Below are 17,114 nucleotides of genomic sequence, written 5' to 3'. Positions count from 1 at the left end.
TTTCATTCATTCAACTCTGTGAAAAGATACAAAAACTAGGTTGGTATATCATCCACCCCCAAAAATAAAATCATTGAGCTCTAAAGCTAGTTTTGCAAGTGAGTGAGCCACACTATTACATTTTCTTGGAGTATATTGCATTTTCACTTGCTTTAATCTTTTGATCCGATCCTAAACTAAATCTCAGTTCTTATACTTTTTTTGCATGAGATTAAGTTCACAACTTCTTGCAAATTAGATTCCATAATCACCGGAATGCATCCTGCATGCTCTGCTGTCTCCAACCTGAACTGAGACGCTTCAGCTTCTGCATAATCCACGTTATCCAAAAATTTTGTAGTATTCATAACTGTTGCTACAACTTTGCCCTCTGAGTTCCTAATAACAATTCCCAATCTAGTTCTTTGCTGATCAGTCTTCACTGCGGCATGCACGTTAGCCTTGAACTAGCCTGTTGGTGGAGGATTCCAACACTTCTGGACAACATTGTCATATCTTGAACTTTCTTGCATGTGTGGCATTTGAATTCTTTTGTAGGCTTGCACAACTGCTTCTACTACCACAACTCATGATTGGGAATCTTCTCTTTTGCTTTTAAAAATGAGGAGATTCCTTAATTGCCAAATGCTCCAGCACAATCATTTCAGCCTTGTTCATTTTTACCGTCATAGCTTGAAATAAGCTAAAAACATCCATGTTCTTACAAAGCCTGATATCCTCTTCGAAACATGTCAGCTGCCATATTTTTTTAGAGGCTTTACACTCTAATAGAGTATGAAAAATAGACTTTTCCGTTCTATTACACCTCTGACACCAAGGGAATTGCACAACTTTCCTCTTCCATAGGTTTTCTGTAGTTGGCAGTAAGTTATTAGCTGCTCTCCATATAAAGATCTTGACTTTTTCTGGTATTTGAAGATACCAGATAGAGTTCCATGAGTTTTGCTTCTCCTCTGAGCAGCTTGGCTTGTTTGGGAATTTCATCTTTAAAGCCAATTGATAACCGCTCTTCACCGAGTACTCACCCTTCTTGTCATAGTGCTACAACACTTGATCCGGGTTTGGCTACCTTGGGAGAGGGATTTTTGTAATATGTTATGCATCATCTCTCAAAAAATGCTGCGAAATCAGCTCTTCATTCCATTCATGCTCTTCATTTATGAGCTCCGAAACAGTTGTCTTTAAATGTAGCTTCGGGGGGGGGGGGGGGGGGTATCAGCTTGAAAGTGTCAGGTCTTGGAAGCCATATGCTATGATACACTTACACCCATTCACCATTTCCAATTCTCCACCTCAATCCTTTCTCAACAACTTCTCTTACCCAAAGAATACTCCTCCATATGAAAGAGGGGTAAGAGCATATTTTTGCCTTCATGAAGCTTGAGTGTTTAAAACATTTAGCCTTCATTACTTTCGCTACCAGGGAATCAGGCACTTGAATAATCCTCCAACCTTTTTTTGCTACTAGGGCTTGATTGAAACTAGACAAATCTCGAAATCCCATTCCACCTTTACTCTTAGCCTAACACATTCTCTCCCATCTTGGCCAATGAATTAGCCTATGATCTTTGCTATTTCCTCACTAAAACCGAGCAATAGCTTTTTGCATATCTTCACAGAGCCCTAATGGGTGCTTAAACACACTTATAACATATGCCGGCACTGCTTGGGCAACTGCTTTTATCAAAATTTCTTTTCCACCACATGAAAAAAGTTTTGCTTGCCAGCTGGATATCTTGCTGAGAATTGTAAGCTTGTTATCGTTGAAAAAGTTGATCTTGTTTCTTCCAACCATAGAGGGCAGCCCAAGGTATTTCTCATGTCGGGAGACCACTTGCAACTAGAAAATGTTCTTTATCACAGAGATCAGCTCCTGCTTTGTGTTTTGACTAAAGAACATGGATGACTTTTCGTAATTAAAAATTTGGCCTAAAGTAGTAGTATAACAATAAAAAACTCCTTTCAAGCTCAAGCAATCTTCTTTTGTAGCTCTTACGAAAATCAAGCTGTCATCTGCAAATAATAGGTGAATGATAAACAACTCATTGCCGAATTTGATTCCATGAATATGCTTGTGTAATTCAAATTGTCTAAAGAGATTAGTAAAAGCCTCTGCACAAAGAATAAAAAGATATGGAGACAAAGGGCATCATTGCTTTAGCCCTCTTTGCGGCTTAATCAAACCTTTAGCCACCCTATTTATCAACACCGAGAGGATGGTGTGATTATACACCTCATAATCAGCCCCACAAATTTTGAGGAGAACCCCATTTTTTCTAGTGTACATTTCAAAAAGTTCCATTCCACCATATCATATGCTTTGCCAATATCTAATTTTAAAGCTACTAGCCAATGCTTCTTCCCTTTACTAAGCCTTATTTTATAAAGACATTCATAACTGATAATTATATTGTCGGTTATAAGTCTATTAGGAACAAAGGCGCTTTGAGTTAGGGAGATAACATGATTCAAAATTAGTTTCACCTATTTGCCATAGTTTTTGCAATAATTCTATAAATAACATTTCAAAGGCTAATAGGTCTATAATTCCCCACTTTCCTAGGCATGTCAACCTTCGAAATTAAAGCAATATGTGTGATTCAGGGGGGTGATATTACCTCCATCATTAAGAACATGTAGGCAAGTAGCTATGACTCCTTGGCTCACAGACTTCCAATGCTTTTGAAAGAAGGTTGTTGGAAGACCATCTGGACTGGGGGCTTTTGTTGAATGCATTTGACTCAAAGCTTCTATGATATCTGCTTCTGTGTAGGGCTGATTGAGTTGTGCATTCATCGCACTTGAAATTTTACAAGGCATGTCTTTAAGTGCTGACTCCATCTGGTGCTTCGTTGGATTATTAGAGGTAAACAAATTGTCAAAATACTCACAAAATATCTTCTCAATTTCATTAGCTTCTTCTATCTATTGGTTGTTTTCATCAACAATTCCTCTAATCATTTTTTTCCTCTTTCTCGAAGTAGCCTTGGAGTGGAAAAACTTTATATTTATGTCTCTTTCCCGTAACCACACAGCCTTTGATCTCTGTCTCCAATAAATTTCTTCATCAATAAGCAAGTCATCAATTTGTTTCTCTATTGCCTTATTGGTTACTGCTCTCTCTGTGAGCCTTCAACTTTTTTAACAGCTTCTTCAATTTTTTTTTCTCTGACCCGAAATTCCTCTTTGCTCCACAATTGTAACTCGGCTAGTGAATCTTTTGCTGTCTTTTTATATTGAGTAATTAGATCTTCACAGTTCCAGTTGCTCTTCGCTTTCCACTCATCATGGACAATCTCTTGACATTTCTCATAAGGGCTCCACATTTCTTCACAATGGACCCTTGAGAAAGTTCTTTTGATGTACCTTTTGCTTCTGCCCCTTTCTTCCACAATCATCAGAATTGGACTATGATCAGACGTGCACGTCTCGAGATGTTATGCTGCTGTTTCATGAAACATACTTCCCCAAGCTTTGCAACATAGAAACCTATCTAACCTCTCTTCTACCAAATGTGGACCAAACATCCTGTCAGACCATGTAAATGGATAGCCTTTGCAGCCTAATTCTTTTAAACCACATACATTAGCAGCTTCGCGGAATTCATTTATACTAGACACACGCCTATCATTCTTCCCAGTCTTCTCATCTAGCTTTAAGATCTCATTAAAGTCTCCCAAACAAAGCCATAGTAAAGAGAATAATATGGCTAATCTTCGCAATAAAGTCCATGTATGTTGTTTCTGGTCTGTTTCAGGATGCCTATAAATCCTCGTACACCTCCACAGGCTGCCATTTTCAGAGTGAACTACTGCATCTATATGGTGCTGGCTAAAAGATTTTATATTCACCATTACTTCTGATTTCCACAACAATGGTAAACCACTGCTTCTACCTCTACTACTAATAGCAAAGCAATTCTCAATGTTTAACTTTTTACCTTTACCTTGCATTTGCCCGGTCCTCATTTTAGTTTCGTACAAAAACATAACCTCAGGCCTATGCATTTGGAGAATCTTTTGGGTTTCATGGAACGCTTAGTCATTTCCCAAATCCCGAACGTTCCAGCTTAAAGCTCTCATAACTGTCGGTGGGGCTGGCAACCAGCCTCCGCCGTTAATTCTTCCACCTTTGTTGCTGCTGTCATCTCCACGTCTTTATCTTGTTTTATTTCCATCCCGATTTTACTCTTTGTTATTGAGGAGCAAAAGTTAATATGTCTTGGACTGCACATTCTTATTCTTTTTTTCATTTGGACTTCCCCCGCAATTGTCTTCCTTAGGCCTATTTAAGCTCTTTGGCCCATTGTCTGGACCCATTTTTCTTACTATTGTCCGTGCTTGGAGCTTCTATTTCTATTTCCTTATCTTAGAGTGTGCTTCATCCAACTCTTCACTTTCCCCACATTTTGTTTCAAGATGGGCTTGTGCTGTGTTTTTTCTAATTGGGCCACCTTATCATTTGGGTTATGTTCAATTTTGTTTTCTTCCTTCTCATTTTTTCTTTGTCCAATTCCCATCTCATATTCCCTCTCATTTGTGCATGTTCTTCCTACCTCAATTCTCTATTTTTGAGGTACTATGTCAATCCCAACTGGCTGCATCAGCTTTTGACAACATTTTTCTGACCATTTTGGTTTTTCCGTCTCTTCCATCCTTGGCCCACCCGTATTCAAATCCTCTTGAATCCGAGTTAACTTGGCTTCGTTTTCTGAATCACTGATGCTGTCTCTTGCTCAACTCTACTTCAATTCTGGGTTGGCCTCAACTCTTGTTTGTAGGGGTGGGCATGGGTTGGTTTGGATTAGATTTTAAGTTAACTCAAATCAAACCATAAAAATTTAGATCCAACTCAAACCAACCCAAATATTTTTAACCCAACGCAAACCAAACCATTTGGGTTTGATTTGGATTTGGTTTGAATTTTATTATCAAAATAATTTTTATTTTAATAAAATTTAATTATATCAAAATTATAATAATTATTAATTGTTATTAATTATTAAATTGATATTAAAATATAAAAAAATATAATGGATAAAAATTATAAATTTTACAATAACTTCATCCTTAAATTAAAGAATACTAGAAAATCAAAATAAAGTTTAATCACAAAAATTATTATTTCTCAATAAATAAGAACGTACACTTTAATAATAAACTTTCACAAACATGACATTAACAATCTAATAATAAATTTTGCAACTTGTTATTTATTATGTAATATTTTTTTTTATTTATCGTTTTGGTAGTTTTGCGTTATGTTGTCTACTTATATACTTAATTTTAGGGAGATTGCCACTTTTCCGCCTACAGTAATCAATATATATCATTTTTCCCCCTTCTGTTTTTATAATGGCCAAAAACCCCCATAATAGTATAAGTTTACAATATTACCCTTATTTTCAACTACTCTTTTATTTATATTTATTATAAATTAAATAAATCACATGAATAGAAACAAAATAAAAAATAAAGCATTAAAAATAAGAAATATATGTTTTGATATGAACAAAAAAATTAATAATAAAATTTTTTTATACTTATTTATTTTGTGAAAATTTTCTTATAATAAATATATAAGAAGATTATTAGTAAAATGATAAAAAAATTATTATAAGAAAACTTGAATGACAAATAAAAATTTATTATAAGATTTTACATTTAATTTTAAAATATTACAAAATGTTTATTATAAGAAAATGTTCACAAAATAAATAATTACAAGAAACAATTTTATTATTAATTTTTTTTGCTCATATCAAAACATATATTTCTTGTTTTAATACTTAATTTTTTATTTAGTTTCTATTCATGTAATTTTTGTAAATAAGAAAACAAATTTATGTTATTTACAACAATATTTATTTAATTTAAATTTATTTTTACTGTTATTTTCATTTTCTAACTGTTGACAATTGATCACGCCGCAAAAAATTTAACGGTGGCCTTTCACTTATTTGTGTTCATTTATTTTGTTTTCATTTATTTCATTTGAAAATTTTGAGTGTTGGGGTTTGTCCATAACCCATGGGTAAACTATACCCAACCCATAATGAAATGATTTTCTATATAAAACACCCATCTAACCCATTTTCATGATTTACCTAACCCAAACAATTTAATTTGGTTTGGGTTTGAGTAAACCCATGGGTTGTGGGTTTATACCCACCCCTACTTGTTTGTATTGACCCCTCATTACTTTGTTTATTGGCTTCTTTCTTCCACCTTTCCCTTCCTCTGTTCAATCTCAACTTTTCTGCCATTGTAATCGCTCTCAGCCATGGCCCATAAGCCATTTCTTTTCTAGCTTGATTTTTGTATTGAGCACATTCCCTGTATTGATGCCCAATACAACCACAAAAAAAATAGCACTAGCATGGGAATGACTTTCTTTTTGGTATTTTCTATGCGTCCTTCTTCTGTTTCTGTACTTTCTTCTTCCGTGTTCTCTTCTTCTGCAGCATCCTCATCTTTTAATTCTACCACCTTCATCAGTGGTTTAGTCACATCAATCGAAATTTTGAGTCTAATAAACTTGCCAAAACATTCTCTCGCAGCATTAGTCCCCACTTCCTCCACCTTTCCGATTTCTTCACTAATCTCTTTAATTGTTTCTTCATTCATACACATGATAAGAATATTGTGTATTTGGATTCAAAAAGATACATGAGTAAAGGACTGTTTGGTTACTTCCCCAATACCACTTGGTTCAACTAGGACTGTGAGAGCTCTATCAAAGTGCCATGGCCCCCTTGCTAAAATATTCCTCTTATCAGCATTCGTTCCAAATCTGAATATGAAGATGTTGTCTCCCATTTCTTCGATTTGAACTTCTCTTATGGTTCTCCACACTTGCTGCAAGGCAGCTTTCAACCCCACAATTTTTACTTCTCTGTTCACCAGGACCTTTCCAACTAAGCATCCATGTACAATCTTCTTTCCTGCTACCTTCATTTTGCTTTTCAAAGATACTCTTCCTTTCTTATCTCCACTCAAAGATATTTCCTAGCATTTGCGAATCAGCTCTTTAGCATCCATCTTAAAAGACTGCTTATTTGCTATCGAAACTAATAATGAAACCAAGCCAAAAGAACGGCTTGGAGAAAGAAAAGTAGAGAAACCAGATGAAAAAGCACCCAACCTATGTAGGTGATAATACTAGCCTCCAAAGGCTCACTTTTCAACTCTCATTCTTTTTCTCAGAGAGAGAAAAGAAGGGAGACGGTGTGAGATAGTTAAAGGAGGCGAAATGTTACAATTCGGGTAACTTTACTTGACCATTTAATGCTCCTACTTATTGATTTACATAAAGATGATATTTAAACAGTATCCCAGCCAATCTATATAATAGATTATAGGGGTGGGCATTCTGGTTTTCGGTTCGGTATTTTTAGTTTTTGGTTCGGTTTGTAATTCGGTTGGTTGTTAATTTCGGCTCCCAAGGGCAGGTGCTTACGTGTTACTCACCCATCCGCCAGTGGAAACACCACTTCCGTCTGACTTGCATGTGTTAAGCATGCCGCCAGCGTTCGGAAGATTAGCTAGAGCAGCGGGTCGGTTAATAATTTGGTTTTTGTAGAGCTTCCGTGATGTATTAAGCAGAACAATTACTTGAATTTTATCCGCATTCTAACCCAAAAAAAAAAGTTTATTAGAAAAATACAAAAACTAATATCCATCATGATAGATGATAGAGAAAGCATTATTAAAATCATGAGCTGATAAAAAAAAAAAAAAATGAAAAAGTGTTCATATCACCCAAATAAGGGAAGCTATTTCTTACCCCTGCAGAAAAGATCGCAGGGGCAGATTTATTTTTCAAACAAAAGTGTGCACATGATAAAACTCTAGTGTCTTCTTCATCAGCTTCACCCACAAGCTTGATACTCGAAAGCTATGCGTCTAAGACCAAATCTTGACCATGAAAAAGGACAGATAGAGGTATTCCTGCAGAGACTTGGCTTAACGATTCAATCACATAAGCAATTTGTGGCTCTTTGAGCTTGGTGGCAACTGATTAAATGGCATGCGTATACTTTTCTCTGCGTTTGAGAGACAATAGCAATGACACCCACGTGATTAAATATTTGAGGAGAGTGAGGCTGTGCTCAATGGGGGTTCCACCTTCTAATAAAGTTGTAGTCATAGATGTAACCACGGTGTCTACATACTTTGCAAAGTTCTAATATATATGTTGCTCCACTTTATTTAAAGCATTTGTTTTGCAACATGTGTGTTTTATGTGCAGGACTAATAAAAAGAAATTATGGTGAAATTAGAATCTTGACTTTCCATTCTATTAGCTTGACAAGACTTAGTTCATATGTTCTATTTGCTAGTAATTAAGTTAAACGAATTAAGAAAGAAACAATCATTTATCGACATAGAGACGTCATGAAGGTGTACTCTTCTGCTCTGCCCATACATTTTTATGTGCTTTTTTCTTTCCTTAGTCCATACAAAGCCTCTTATGTCTGCATTGTTATACGTGTTGGATTTCTCATGACTTATTTTCTACTGACGGGAATCATTTCCCTCATTTAGCCATTGCTCTAAATGCTGGCATTGCTACATGATTCAAATTGGTCCTCAATTATTGTTCTTCTATTTGATCATATATTGATTCAAAGCCTATGCCGTGTAGATTCAATTAAACCCATTTAGGCGCCCAGCGGTGGTGTAAAACAATGCTGTAGTCCTTCCTTGCTGTTCAGATTTCTTCTTGTTTGGGAGGTGAAGTGGCTTGCTTACCCATATGCATCTGCCTGAAAATTGTTTGCTCATCCTCCAAGCTTACATGTCCATCCCTTGAATCTAAGGGAGTATGTGATTCGGGCAATAACCTTGAGAAGGAAGCAACTGTTCCATGCTCATTGTTTGCATTCATCACTGTAATATAGTTTCCGAGAAGGAAGTGAAGAATTTGAAAAAAAATAATAAAGCTCTTGCTGGGAAAGTCAAGTGCACAAGAATCATCTTTGAAGATACAGATTGTTAATTTTTCATTTACTTTCGAGCTTCTTATTTTTATTTTTATTTTTTTCACTTTCAAATCTATGGAAACTGACCTAGGTTTTCTAACTGATGGACCAGATTTAATGCAAGTGCATAAATCTTCTGAAGGTAGTAATTACTTGCCAAAATTAGAATCCAATTCCTGCTAGTGACTCCAAATATAGCATATTTGCTTCTGCATAACTAATATTGCACTGATGACTATTATCCATTGCTCAAGTCTCATATTTTGTTAGGCTTCTTTAGCAGATCTTGGTTATAGTACTTATGATAAGCTTTATACAAAATGACTGTTCAGATATAGCATATTGATATACCAGATACTGATTTAATAATTTAATGACTAATTTTTTTCTCATTTTTATAGTAAATTCTTTTTTCGGATGAAGATGATGATAGAATGGAGAAGATGAGGTTGAGGCAAAGGTTTTAGGGAATCAAGAAAGAAGTTTCAGAGGATGAAGAAGACGTGTCGGAGGATGCCTGAAAAAGTTTCAAGACACAAGATCATTTTGTATATACATTTGGGATTTTTTTTTTTGGGTGGGGAATATATTATTAAAATTGATATTTTGTTATAGTTTTATTGGTGGATGTGATTTCTATGATTTTATTTTTAAATTAATAAAGCTATTTTTAATAAATTTTGTGTATTATTATTACTATATTTTGTTGCATTAATAATACATATACTTCATTAAAAAAATTATTAAATAAATTAAATAGTCGTTGAAGAAAAATAGAAGCATGTTTCTGACACGTGTCTTGCATTTTCAAGGGTAAATTACGGGTGGAATAGTAATCATTTGGTTTATCCAATCTCGTTCCCGAGGACAATTTGTGCAATTTCGAAGAGCACATGCAATTCGAAATATGTTATTATTTGGTTTCTTAGAGATCATTTTTAAGGACAATTAATGTCATTTTCAACAGTTTTATGGTTGAAAATGGATTTTTTATTCGACAACTTATCGAAATTCTTTTTTCTAATGTAACTTAATAGGACGATGGTTAATGGTGTGACTTTCTGATAAATGAGTTTTTTTGAAGGTATTTATGTATTTCCAAAGGTATTTGTTCTTGGAAATAATCATTTTTCTTGCAGCATCAATAAAATTCCATAAATATGATTGAACATAATAGAAAATATGTAAAAGTGAGAAGGCCAATAATAAAATTATCCACACTACTAAAAAAGCGCTGATCTATGACAGATTTTTTATGACAGATACGGATATGTCACGATTGTATTATGAAATAATGACATTTTCGTGATACAATATATCATGCCTTAATGATGCATTCGTGATTGATAGACAACAAACGTAAACAGATGATGGATAAATGTCATGGTTGATTAATTTAAATTTTTAAAAATTTAAACGGCATGGCATTTAAATTGTTTTATCTACATAACACAAACTTGTGATGGACTGTAGTGAATTATTTAAAAAATATTTATTTTCAACATGTAATTTGTTTATTTTTAAAATTTTAAATATTATAAATTTGTCATTGTTAATTATTTAAAAATATTTCATTAATGTATAACTTAATTTATTTACAAGGTTTCCATTGTTAAGTAATTGAATGAAAAAAAAAAGCTCAATCGTTTGCTTTGGAAAGAACGTTCCAACACTTAGCAAATTTTGCTTAAGTGTTGGAACAAGTGAATGCCCTTTGTAATTGCATTATTTAAATTAAAAAAAGAACAAATTGCCATCGTTTTGCTTGGCTTTGGAACCGGTGAAAGCATTTTTAATTGAATTATTTAAACTAAAAAGAAAAGCAAAACGCCATCGTTTTGCTTTGGAAATATTGTTTCAACACTTAGCAAAATTTGCTGAGTGTGCAACGATTGTAGCCCCTTTTCTTTTTCGTTCTCCACCCTCTCAAGCACAGAAGAAACATCGCACTGCTACGCCCTATTTTTCACTCAATTGATGAAAACCTAATCACCCAATTGGAGAAAATCAATTGAACGAAGCACATAACAACCACCAACCACCCATTACGAATTTACAAAATCTCTCCAACTACCAAGCCCTTTGCACTGACACTCATTAGCCGTCACCCAATAGCCCCTTATTCAAAACACCAACTGTTATTAGAGAAGAAAGAGAAGAAAGAGAAAAAGTAAGTGCATCAAAAGCCTCACTCAAATTTTTAATTTGCAATGTTATATCCCTAGCTAATTTTAAGTGGTAATGCATGTGATGGTTTTTAGATGTGGGTGTCATTCTAATGGAACCTAAGTAAGTTTTAGCCGTGAAAATATATATAGATCCAGTGGTTCCCTAAATAATTATTCTTAATGTTTGGGAGTGGTCCTGGTTCTTTATCTATTTTTCTTTTTTATTTATTTAAATTTTTTAGGTTCTAATACTTCTTATGTACTTGTTACAGTTAAAGATGTGGCCGTAAGGTTGAGGCCACTATTATCACAGAAGAAGCTTTTGGTTTCTGTTGCTGCATGAGTGAAATTAAAATACCATGAGGTTTGCATCCTTTGACTCTATGGGTGGTACTTTCTATATTTCTTTGGTCTTAAAGAAAATGGTGCAATTATGTCATAATTCTGGTTATGGTTGTTGTGGTTGATTAATACCTAAATTGCTATGAGCTTTGAAGATAGCTTGTTCATTTTGGTGTTTTGATGTAATGCAAGTGCATTCAAGTTCTTGCATTTCAAATTTAAATGATTTTAAGTGTTGCATGTGAAATTGTGGTTGTGATTCTAATTATTTCTAATTTGCGTGTCTAATTGGGATGATTTAAGTCATTAATTTAATTGTTGTTTACTTGTTTTTGACTTTGTAAAGACCATTTGTAATCATTATGAATATTATATTGACTCCACATGGATTGTGTATTAAGCCCTGAATTGCATGTGATTCTAATTTTGCATGGATTGTGTGTACAGCTTCGGATCGTCTTTATGTGCAGTAGGCTTCGCAAAGGTTTAAACAATGTTGTCATTTTGTGTAATTTGATGGTGTCATAAAGAAAACAATTGGTTGGTATATATTGTTTACTACAATAGTTTTATTTGTGGTCTCGAGCATATTTTTTTTTCCTACAGTTTGTGGACGTTGTTTGCTTATTTGGTTTGTGGTCCTCGTTGTTTTTTCAAATAGTCAAAAGCACAATGAGGACCTTTATGTGCTGCATTTTTGACACACATGGGTCTCCCAAATTGTTTGATACTTGTATGTTTTCGATTTTTGTATTGTAAAGTTAAAAAAGAAAAATAATCAATATTGAGCCAGGCAAAAAGCATTAATGTTTAACTTCTTTCGATTTATATATTCTTCAAGTTAGAGACAAGTGGTTGTAAAATACTTGGTAAAAAAAAGCATTTAAGTTGCATAATCAAGCAGGTAAATAGATATATGATTGCTTTTCTGGCCCTGTATAATGCTACTTTTTGGTTACTTGAGTAGTATATGTCTATTTTTTATTCCATTTCCCTTGCATGACATTGCCTATTTCATTAAACTAATGAAAGTAAAGTCTATTTTGTTTTTGTTTTTCTATTAAAATATTAAATTTGATCATATGCAATTAAATATATACATGATCAGTAGCCAAAATAAAACTCCTAGTGGTCATATGTAATTAAATACATAACATGATCAGTAGCATATTTGGTTTTGTTATACTAATATAAATAAAAATCTTATACTGGCATTTTATTCTATGATAATAATGGGTGTTATTGTCTGCAGAATATATTGTTGGTGTGGATATGTTCATGAATTTTGCAATTGAAAATTCTGATAATGGTGATTTTATAAGGTGTCCTTGCATCAAATGTAAAAACCTATCATTTTATCATTCTAGGACAGTTAGAGACCATTTATTTTTTAAGGGTTTTGATGAGAGTTATACTATTTGGACTTGGCATGGGGAAACCGAACCTGGTATGACAAAAATTGATATAGGTGATCAAGTTGACCCACAAAACATGTACCTTAATCAGGGTGAGGCTGTAAACATGATTAATGATGCTTACAAGCATTTTGATGATGATCCTAAGGCCTTTAAATCCTTATTAGAAGATGCCGAGAAACCTTTGTACCCGAGTTTGCAAAAATATACTAGGTTATGTGCATTGGTTAAGCTATACAACTTGAAGGGAAAATATGGTTGGTCCGATACTAGCTTTTCAGATTTATTGAGTCTCCTTGTTGACATGTTACTAGAGAACAATACATTGCCTAGGTGTACATATGAGGCAAAAAAAGCTATGTCTGCCTTGGGCTTGTAGTATGAAAAAAATACATGCTTGCCCAAATGATTGCATACTATATAGAAAGGAATATGAGAACCTTTTTGAATGTCCTACTTGTAGAGTATCACGGTGGCAGAAAAAAAAATGGTTCTAAGGAAAAATATAGGAAATGGGTTCCTGCAAAAGTTTTATGGTATTTCCCACTCATCCCTAGATTCAAGCGGCTGTTCCAATCACCACAAACTGTCAAGGACTTAACTTGGCATGCAAATGAAAGAGGAGTTTATGGCAAGCTTCGTCATCTAGCTGACTCACCAGCTTGGAAGTTAGTGGATGATAAATGGCCTTCCTTTGCATCTGAATCTAGAAATCTCCGTCTTGCTCTTTTCAGCTGACGGAATCAATCCACATAGCTCCCTAAGCAGTACATACAATTGCTGGTCAATTGTCCTTATAACTTATAATCTTCCTCCGTGGTTGTGTATGAAAAGGAAATTTATGATGTTGTCATTATTGTTTTCCAAACCACAACAACCAGGGAATGACATTGATGTGTTCCTAGCACCATTAATTGAGGACTTGCAGTCTTTATGGGCTATTGATGTTGAGGCATATGATGCCTTTAGAAAAGAATTCTTCAACTTGCGAGCTATCTTACTATAGACGATCAATGACTTTCCAGCTTATGGAAATTTGTCTGGGTGTATGACAAAAGGGTATTATGCTTGTTCAGCTTGTGGGGAAGACATAACTCCCTGCAGATTGTCATATAGTAAGAAAAATGTTTATATGGGCCATAGGCATTTTCTTCCTAAGAACCATGAATTTTGATTTCAAAAAAAGGCCTTCAACAATGAGGTGGAAGAATGTTACCCACCAAAACTATTGACAGGCCATGATGTGTGGGAACAAGTTAAAGGTATCAATAACAAATGGGGAAAATGAACAAGCAAGAAGCAAAAAAATGTTAATAGTAATACGAGCAACTGTTGGAAGAAAACGTCAATATTCTTTGATTTAGAGTATTGTATATACTTGCTTGTTCGACATCAATTAGATGTTATGCATATTGAAAAAAATGTGTGTGAAAGCATCTACAACACATTGTTGAATATTCTAGGAAAAACAAATTACCTTCCTCATCCACTTGATAATGAGGTATTTGAAAGTGAATGTCTGGCTTATATCGGGAGGGATGATTGTTATGCATTGGCTACCATGGAATGGTTAGGCCTTAATCACATGCATGTCTATATGGTGTAAGTAATTTCTTTTTCCTTTTTTAATTATCAAAATCTATTAAAAGATTATATAAATAATTAATTCTTGCTTTTTGTGTGAATATCAGTTGCTTATATGATAAGATTCCAGCTGATAAAATGGGCAAGCCATTTGGCTTCATGAACCTGGTCACGTTAGCCCCAGCAGAGTTGAAAATGCGCTTAAAACGCACATAACAAGGACACAAGCAATTGCTAATCGTTTGGCCAAAGCTCGCCCCTCTCAATTCATATTCATTCCTTACAATCCTGGATATATTTATTTTCATTTATATTCATTTTCATTAGTAAGCAGGTTGTTAATTTTCATTTCTTCTTACTTACAAGTTGTCGCTTAATTATAGCGCTCATTGGATTCTTGTTGTGATCGATGTGGCTGCAAAGACTGGATATTTCATGGATCCGCAAGGAAATAGTCCAGCAGAACACATTAAAGAGTTGGTAATAAAGTAGGTATATCAAAGTTAAATCATCATAGAATGTTCCGTCCATTATAAACATTTTAGTAGTTCTAACAGTAAGTTTTAAACTCCTAGTGGGATCAACATGTTCGCAGCAACGAGCGGTAAAAAAAGAGTGCACTCTGAATTCAAAATTGTACAGGTAATACAATTTACTTTTTCCTATCATTTTAATTAACTACCTGTTATAGCTTTTTAAGTACTTAGATTGAGTTTTATTATTATAGGTTCCAAAACAACCTGGATCTTATGAGTGTGGATATTATGTCATGCTGTATATGAGGGATATTATCGTCGATCCTAGTTTATTGCTCAACAATGTAAGTGATATGTTTTATGTCCATCATTGGCTAATAGTTTTTGTCCATCATATTTGCTGTTAAATCATTTGGTCATTTGTAGTTTAATAAAAAATTAATTTACACTCAGGCAGAAATGGATGAGGTACGGTATGAACGGATGAACTATGTCCGAGTGCTCATATAAGGTGAGGAGCTGTTTATTAAATACTTTGGTTAGCGTAGGCCTGTTGTGCATTCTCATGTTCATTTACTTGGCTATATTAGCTTGGTTTGAGAGCCAGTTTTGATATGTAAATATAATGTCTACTTGTATTGGGTTGAGCTTGTAATTATGCTGGATTACATTGGTTTGGTTTTGATGCTTCTCGGATGGAAACCTGCCTATATGGAATTTTCATTGTAATGTCAGTATCAAACTACGTGTAGTTTAATTAAACACAACATCTATTTTAACTACTAGAAGTGTGAATCTAGTGGCATTTGGTTTAGTTTATTTCTTGTTTTCCAGCATCCGATCACTTGCATTTGGTTTTGTTGAATATGTTACTTGCATTTGATGGAAGTATGAGACTGTGGCATTTGATGTAACTTGCATTTGATGGAAGTATGAGAATGTGTGACATTTGATGGTAGTTTGGTTTGTTCTTCCTATTAATTCAAGATTGTTCTTGACGTGCTGATGTTAATTCAAGCAGGGTTTATTGAGATGGCAGTTTAGTGCTTCATTCAGTTGATTGTTGCTGATTTATTGGGATGGTTTCATCAAACAGTGTTGTTGGTTTTAGTTGTGCTGCTAGTGGCTTATAAAATCTGATTCAAGATTGTTCATTTAAGAAACTGTAGTCGTTATTTTAGGAAACAGATTAATAACTGATGAAGTATTTATTTAACTATAGTTATTGTAGTTATTTTATTTCGGGTAAAAGCTGGTTTAGTCCCTATATTTTGAGGTTAGTGTCCGTTTAGTCCTTATATTTTTAAAAATATCTCAAAGCATCCCTATCATTAAATTATTGACATTCTTGCCATTACCTTTTGTTCATTTTGACTTATTTTTATAATATTACCCTATTACAATAATGTTCCTTTTTTTAAACATTATTAAAAGGAAAAATTAAATTATTAGTTTAACACCAAAAAATAAAATAAAAACAATATATATATTAATTTTTGTGGAACACTCTGCTGAGAAGTTAAAATATTAATTTTTTTTAAAAATTGATAACTTAATTTTTTACAAAATTAATTTTTTTTGGACACACATGAGCTCTCACAAAAATTAATATATATGTTTTTTATTTTTTATTTTATTTTTGGGTTTAATTTGATAATCCAATTTTTTTATTAATATCTAAAAAAGAAACATTACTGTAACAGTGTAAAATTGTAAAAGCATACTAAAAAAAAAAAAATAATGGCATAAGTGTCAATATTTAATAGTAAGGACGTTTTGAGGTATTCTTAAAAATATAGGGATTAAATGGGTACTAAGCTCATAATATAAGGACTAAACAAACTTTTACCCTTTTATTTCATAACAAGATTATAATTTATGAAACTTGTGGATATGGATTTGAGAATTATTGTATATGAATTATATATATATATGTGTGTGTACCGTTTTTATTTATTTATATAATAATTTAAAGGATATATTTTAATTTTTGCCAAAAAGAATGGTGCCAATTTCATTAATTCCCGCCAAAATATAATCCAAAAAAATTGCCACCAATTTCATAAATTCTCATAAAAAAATTAAAATATATTTCATTTACTGCCAAAATTTTGGAATTAATATTTAATTAAATGTATAAGTAATT

The 17,114-nt window shown here is 33.5% G+C and overlaps 1 long non-coding RNA gene across 1 annotated transcript; it reads left to right on the top strand.

Annotated features, from left to right (window-relative positions):
• Nucleotides 1-10,850: 10,850 nt before the first annotated feature.
• Nucleotides 10,851-16,852, top strand: LOC127903820 (uncharacterized). Its single transcript, XR_008056686.1, has 7 exons — nt 10,851-11,153; nt 11,424-11,515; nt 14,600-14,980; nt 15,068-15,134; nt 15,220-15,312; nt 15,422-15,479; nt 15,990-16,852. It is a non-coding gene; the product is annotated as an uncharacterized LOC127903820 (long non-coding RNA).
• The last annotated feature ends 262 nt before the right edge of the window (nt 16,853-17,114 follow it).

The sequence above is a fragment of the Citrus sinensis genome, chromosome 7 (genome assembly GCF_022201045.2).
Source record: "Citrus sinensis cultivar Valencia sweet orange chromosome 7, DVS_A1.0, whole genome shotgun sequence".
Lineage (NCBI taxonomy): Eukaryota > Viridiplantae > Streptophyta > Magnoliopsida > Sapindales > Rutaceae > Citrus > Citrus sinensis.
This window is presented reverse-complemented; position numbering and strand designations above follow the sequence as displayed.